We start from the raw sequence: 6,276 nt of genomic DNA, 5'->3' as shown, positions 1-6,276 counted from the left end.
GCGTACGGGCCACCCTGCCCCGAGGCCCTGACACGTGTCCTGACCCGGATCCCCTGGACCTCGAGGACAGCCCAGATAGGGTCTTCCTCTGCTCTTACACAGAGGCGAGGATTGAATTATTTCACTTTTCTGACAAGCGCTGCCTCCAGATGGCCGGCTGGGGGTCCACCTGGCTCCTGTCGCCAGGGCCGGGGACAAAGCTAGATGTCCAGTTATCTGGAAGTCAGAATTCTGGGTAGTTAAGGGTAAACAGCCTGCACCAGGGCCAGAGTCCCAGGAAGACCCCAGGCTCCGGGCAGGCCTCACTGTTCACTCCTGTGTCAGAACAGCGAGTGCACGTGGGGCTCCTGGGGGGTGGGGGGGCGGCACACCACTAACCAGCAGCGCTGAGCAGACCATGCACACCGATCTGCAGCCCCACAGCCTCCACTGGGTGCCCCCCTGGCCCAAATCTGCCCTCACACACACACACACCCCGCCCCGGCCACTGCACATTCTTACCAAGGGCAATCTGAGCAGTCACTCAGCCCCTCCTCCCCCTCCCCTGAAAAATGGCACAGCCCATGCCCCCACAGCGTCACCCCCCACCCCACCCCTGCCAGAGGGGCCTTTCCCACTGGCTGTGCTGGAGTCCAGCCAGCGACACCCACACTCTGTGGCTCTTCCTTGGGCTAAGCCTTCAAGGCCCGGCCAGCACCGCCCAGGGCACCCACCGTCCCCGCCCAGACCCTGTCACAGAGCCGCGTCCCCCCGCAGGCCGCTGGACTGGGACAGTTTGGGGGTAGGTTACATTCTCAGTGGCAGTACCTTGCAGCCTGGCACATAGGAGGCGGCCGGCAAAAGTCTGGAGGTGAGGAGCTGTGTCCCTCCCGCCCCTCCACGGGCACTCACATCCACTGTCTTTAAAATTGTTATTTCTATCCTGCCTTGTTCCAGAAGGATCTGAGGCGACTTTGATCGAAACTTCACAAAGACTGATTTCCCAGGAGTCCTGGATTAGTTGAGAGCCAGAGGCTTAAAATTATACATTCACTCATTCAGTCAATCAGCAAATATTTATTCAGCTCTGCGTGCTGGGAACAGGTTCAGTCCACGCGGGCCACACGTGGACTCCAAGATGTCAGCTCCACTCAAGACATCCTTGGGGCCCCAGCTCTGCCTGCGGACCACAGGCCTGGGACATGAGCTAAAGCGCTTACCTGAGGTCCCAGGAGGAGGCGGGGGCAGGGCGGGGGGCGGGGAGCCAGCATCCCCTGCTGAGAATGCACGGTCCCTGGCCCCACATCACTTCCCCGGTCCTAACCCTAAGGACACTCTTCGAAGTTGCTGTTCTGTCCAGGTTGAGAACTTGAACGTGGACCTCCAGGAGCGATGCGGTGGCCCCGACCGCCACCCGCCCCGGCACCCCAGGGAAAGGCAGTCCTCTTCTTCGGAACTCACACCTGTCACCGTAAAGAGGAGGCTGGACTGGATGCGGCCAGAGAGCTTCCCGGCTCTGGAATCCTGGAATCCTGACGCTCGGTTCACTCAGGAGGACAGAGGGAAACGGTTCGGGAAGGCAAGGTCGTTTCCAAGCTTCTCATTTTAAAGAAAACCGCCAAAAGCCAAGTCTTGGGACACAGCTCAGTGAGCGCCTAGCCAGAGCCCGCGAGGCCTCTGCAGGGGGAGTGGGGAAGGGCTAAGGTAGCTCATTAGCGGCTCTGCTCTTGGCATTGCTGGCAACGCGCACTGGACGCTCACAGGTGAGACTGGACGGACAGGGGAGCAGAGCTCCCGCCTCGCACGCTCCGGTGCAGGCAGACAACGGGGTTCACAAGGCCAGGCTGCGACGGGGCCGTGCCGAGAAACACGCGGGGTGGGGAGTCTGGGGGCCGCGGGGACAAGGACGCCTCTCTGGAGAAGGGTCCCAGCGGTGACTGGAGAATGGGGAGAGCTTCCCAGCCCGAGGCGGGAATATGGGGCGGCCCTGGCGGAGCGGTCCCTGTGGGACAGTGTGCGTGTCGGGGCGCGGGGCCGGGCCGGGGCCGGGACAGCCGCGTGGGTGCTGGGACGTATGCCCGTGCAGACCAGCCCTGACGGACAGAAACGGGACGTGAGACCAGGGCTCCTCATGCTGTGGGGACCCCACGAGCACAGCGAGCCTGGCTGTGGCCCCAGGAACAGCCACGCTCCCCCCCAGGCCACCTTCCGCCCACGAGACATCCCTGCTGGCAGGTACAGGTGCTGGGGGCAGCTGACCGTGGCCTTGACACACTTCAAGGGCACTCCCCAGCTTATCTGCGGCCCTGGGTCCCGGGGTCTGGAGAGTCAGCATCTGCACGCCGATCCTGAGCAGGGCGCTAGAGCACCTCGTGAAATGATAGATCCGGAGCCATCTTCTTTCTTAAAGAATACGCGGTTTTTATGAGGCCGGGGCTGCCTGGTATCAGCACCAGACCAAGATGTCACAACGAAAGAAACTACAGAGCAATGTCTCTCACGGACGCAGAGGCACAAATTCTCAGCAAACTCGGGCAGACTGACCCCAGCAGTATACAAGAATTCTACCCCAGGACCAAGTGGGATTTATCCCAAGAATGTGCTGGAAACAGGTGTACTCTGTGGATGTGAATTAGATCCCGAGAAAGCTACTTTTTAATGTTAGATGCCAACCTGGCCCAGTGGGGTGACGCACCGTGTCCGGGGCCTCCGTGGTGGGTTCGAGAACGGGGTGCGGAAACACAGACATGCCCACCCCCCACCCCGCCATGCGGTCTGGAACTGCAGTCTGAGATCGGGCGTCAGCAGGGCTGAGGCCCTGGGGGCCCAGGCAGCAGGTCCCTCCTCCCCTCCCCTCCCCTCCCCTGTGGCTGCCGCCGCCCTCGGCTCGCACGCGTGTCGCCCCAACCTCTGCCTCCGTCGCGACCCAGTGTGTCTCTGGCCCTCCTCCTGTAAGGACGCCAGCCACTGGACTCAGGGCCTCCGCCAGTGCGAGCTCACCTTAACCTGATGGCATCTGCAAAGGCCCTGTGTCCACATAAGGTCAATGCACAGGCTGGGAGGTTCCGACTTGACCGTAAGAGGCTGCAGGGTCGGCCTCCCCAACACATTTCACTGAATCCACCTTCCTGGACCGCTAGTCACCTCCAAGGGCCCCTGCTGCCCCTACTGGCTTGTCCTCCTCATCGCTTCCTGTATCGCTGGCTGTGTTTCAATTGATTTATTATATGTTTAATGTTTCTGGGTTGGGGGCGTTGCTTTAGGTTTTCATTCTGTAAACACAGAGCATCAGACAAGCTGTTTATGAACCAGTGAGGACGCCCTCGCTGTGTTATGGTGACGTCCCCCTGGGAATTTGCCCGATGGCTTAAGGGGTCAGCAGCTTCCCAAAGCGCAGGGGAGACCGCAGCCCCCGGGCCTCGGCCAAGCTCGCCACCCGCTCCCCAGGCCCAGCCCCCTCGGGGCCAGCCGGCCCCAACCCTGACAGCCTCCCCTGCCGAAGGAGGGTCTCCATGCGGAGCGGCCCTTCCCCTCTTGGCCTTTATTTGCTTGCAGCCCGCCTCCTCCAGGATGGAGCGCTGCCCCCGGCAGCCCACAGCCCCGCAGCCCCACGCGGGGCTCTCCTCCACCCCCGATGTGCGACCCCCACGCTTGCCCAGACCCAGGCGCAGCCCCCACCCTGCCCGGGCCGCCCCCAGCCTCCAAGCAGGCCATGCTGAACCCCGTGAACTCCATCCCGGCTCCCTGAAGGGGGTCCAGAAGGCGTTCCCCGCCGGTCAGGCCCTCTCAGCAGCCTGGAGGCAGGTGCTCCCGGAAGGCCAGACTGGCCCACCCCACGGGCGAGCGCAGACCCCCAGCCTCCGGAGCCTGCACCCCCGGACTCGGGAAGGCACACAGCGCCTGTAGCAGAAGGTTTAAAGGTCATTAGCATTTGTCAGTAAAAAGCAATAGGAATTTCTAAGCAGCGGCATCTGGAAGAGCCAAAGAGAGCACACTTCAATCACCGCGAAACCCCTGCTCATTACACACAATCATTTTTAGTTATTAATAGACAGCCACTAGACACTGACATTTCGCACGTTTCCTCCGAGATGCACCGGGGACACTTCTGGCATTCAGTTTATCATTTTCATCAGTGTCTTCCACGGATTGACCAGCCCGACCCCAAAATCTCACACTGTCACTCATCATAAGTGAATTTATCCACATGTACGTAATCAGAATACACATGAGAGTTCTGACTGTTTGCATACGAAATTACTTCATTCTCCACGCTTCAAAAAAATTCAATTTTGCATAATAAATGATGATAAGGTCCAGTTGACAATTACATAGGTGGGAATTGTATGAGGAGACGCCTGGAATTTCAGTGGGCCGTGAGCGTATCTGGAGGTGGCGGGAACAGTGAGCCGCGAGGCGGGTCCCCTGACGCCGGGCTCCCGGTCCCCACCGGGGCCTGTGTCGCTCACGCTGCAGACGGCATGTCTCCTGTTTGCATCTCCTCCTGCGACACATCCTCCAACTGGTTTAGATGCACAGTCAGGCGGNGACTTCAGCTTAGGTCATGATCTCACGGTTTGTGAGTTCGAGCCCCACATCGGGGTCTGCGCGGACAGTATGGCTCCTGCTCGGGATTCACTCTCTCTGCCACTCTCTCTGCCCCTCTTCCACTCACGCTCTCTCTCTCAAAATAAATAAACTTTAAAAAATTAATAAATAAATAAAATTTAAAAAGAAAAAAGAAGAAATGAGAACAAAGTGCATTCTGGGTTTTTCCGAGGACCGCCAGTCCCCACAGCTCATGATGGGGCTCTGTCTGCCTCAGAGGGTAATGTGCTTTTATGTCTGATTACACCGGTTTAGGGACAGCATTGTAATCTGGTTCATTAATTAGCCGTGTTTCTCATGTTCTAACCTAGATCTTGCATCTGCCGGATGGTCCACAAAAATCACCCCGTCCCCCGCCGCCATGTGCCTCCTTCTTGATGTCACGGCCACAAACTCGGAGGGTCTGACACTGACCACAGACCTGCCTCCCTTCCTGAATCACAGCCGCTGTGGCCACCAGGGTGGCCACGGACCTCCCTCCCGAGAAAACTAGGAAAACTGTGTCCATTTGTGGTTAAAAGACAAATCCATATACTTTGACATAATCCCAAACACCCTTTACTATCGAATGTCTGCAAAATGCACTGGTACGTTCTCATCCAAAAAATTCCTGTATTTTCTCCACAGCGCCCACACCTCGGTGCCCACACCTCAGCGCCCACACCCACAGCGCCCCCACCCACGACGCCCGCACCCACGGCGCCCACATCCACAGCGCCCACACCTCGGTGCCCACACCTCAGCGCCCACACCTCAGCGCCCACACCCACAGCGCCCCCACCCACAGTGCCCACACCTCAGGCTCCAAACCCACCCGCTGGAGACTGGCCGAGCCGAGTCCTGGGGGAACATGACCGGGGAGACGTGTTCAATGCATTGACCACAAGGGCTCCTGCCAGGGTTTGGTCACAAGACGGGGAGACCTGGACAGACACAGAAGGCGGATCAACTTCCGCAAGATAGAAAACGCCTCAACTCACCCTAACGGACTTCTCAGAGAAGCGGCCCTGACCCGCCAGCTGCTTGTGGGGGTGTGGGAGGTAGTGGGGTGTGGGAAGTACACCGGGGTGTGGTGGGTATAAGGGGGTGTAGTGAGTGTGATGGGNGGTACATGGTGTGGGGGTGGAGTGGGGTGCAGGGGTGCAGTGGGTATAATGAGGTACAGGCAGTACAGCATGGGATGCAGTTACTGGCAGTCTCCGGATTGAAGGCTGGGGTGTGGGAAGGGGGTGGAGACCGCTGGGTCCCCCACGGAACCCACTGGGAGACGGAGATGAGGCGCAGGACACTTACCGGGGTGGCCGTGGGCTCGAGGACTCGGGAGGGCCAGGGAGAGGCTGGCTGTGGTGCGGCCCCCAGAGCCCCTGGTAGAGGTGACGGGCCAGGAAGAGCTCTGGGAGCCTCCCCAGCTGCGACGAGAGGACAGACCGACCCGAGGGCCGTGTCCCCGAGGGCGGCTCTCTCAGCTCAGCCGGGACACGTAGCAGATGCACCAGGCCCCGGGCTGCAGGGCCGAGGCCCCGCCCTCCCCCACCGCAGCTGGACTCGGCTCGGGGGCCAGGGCGCCACCGGGCCCAGCTGAGGGCAGGGGGCGACTTTGCATAGAGGGAGCCACCGAAGCCCCGTGCCCTCGGGCTCACACAGCACCCCAGGCTGGCGGCCCCTCTGCAGGCCACCGCCCAAGCCTGG

This window comes from Crocuta crocuta, unplaced genomic scaffold, assembly GCF_008692635.1.
Source record: "Crocuta crocuta isolate KB4526 unplaced genomic scaffold, BGI_CrCroc_1.0 scaffold408, whole genome shotgun sequence".
Taxonomy (NCBI): Eukaryota; Metazoa; Chordata; class Mammalia; order Carnivora; family Hyaenidae; genus Crocuta; species Crocuta crocuta.
The sequence above is the reverse complement of the archived record's forward strand: the minus strand, read 5'-3'. Positions refer to the sequence as shown.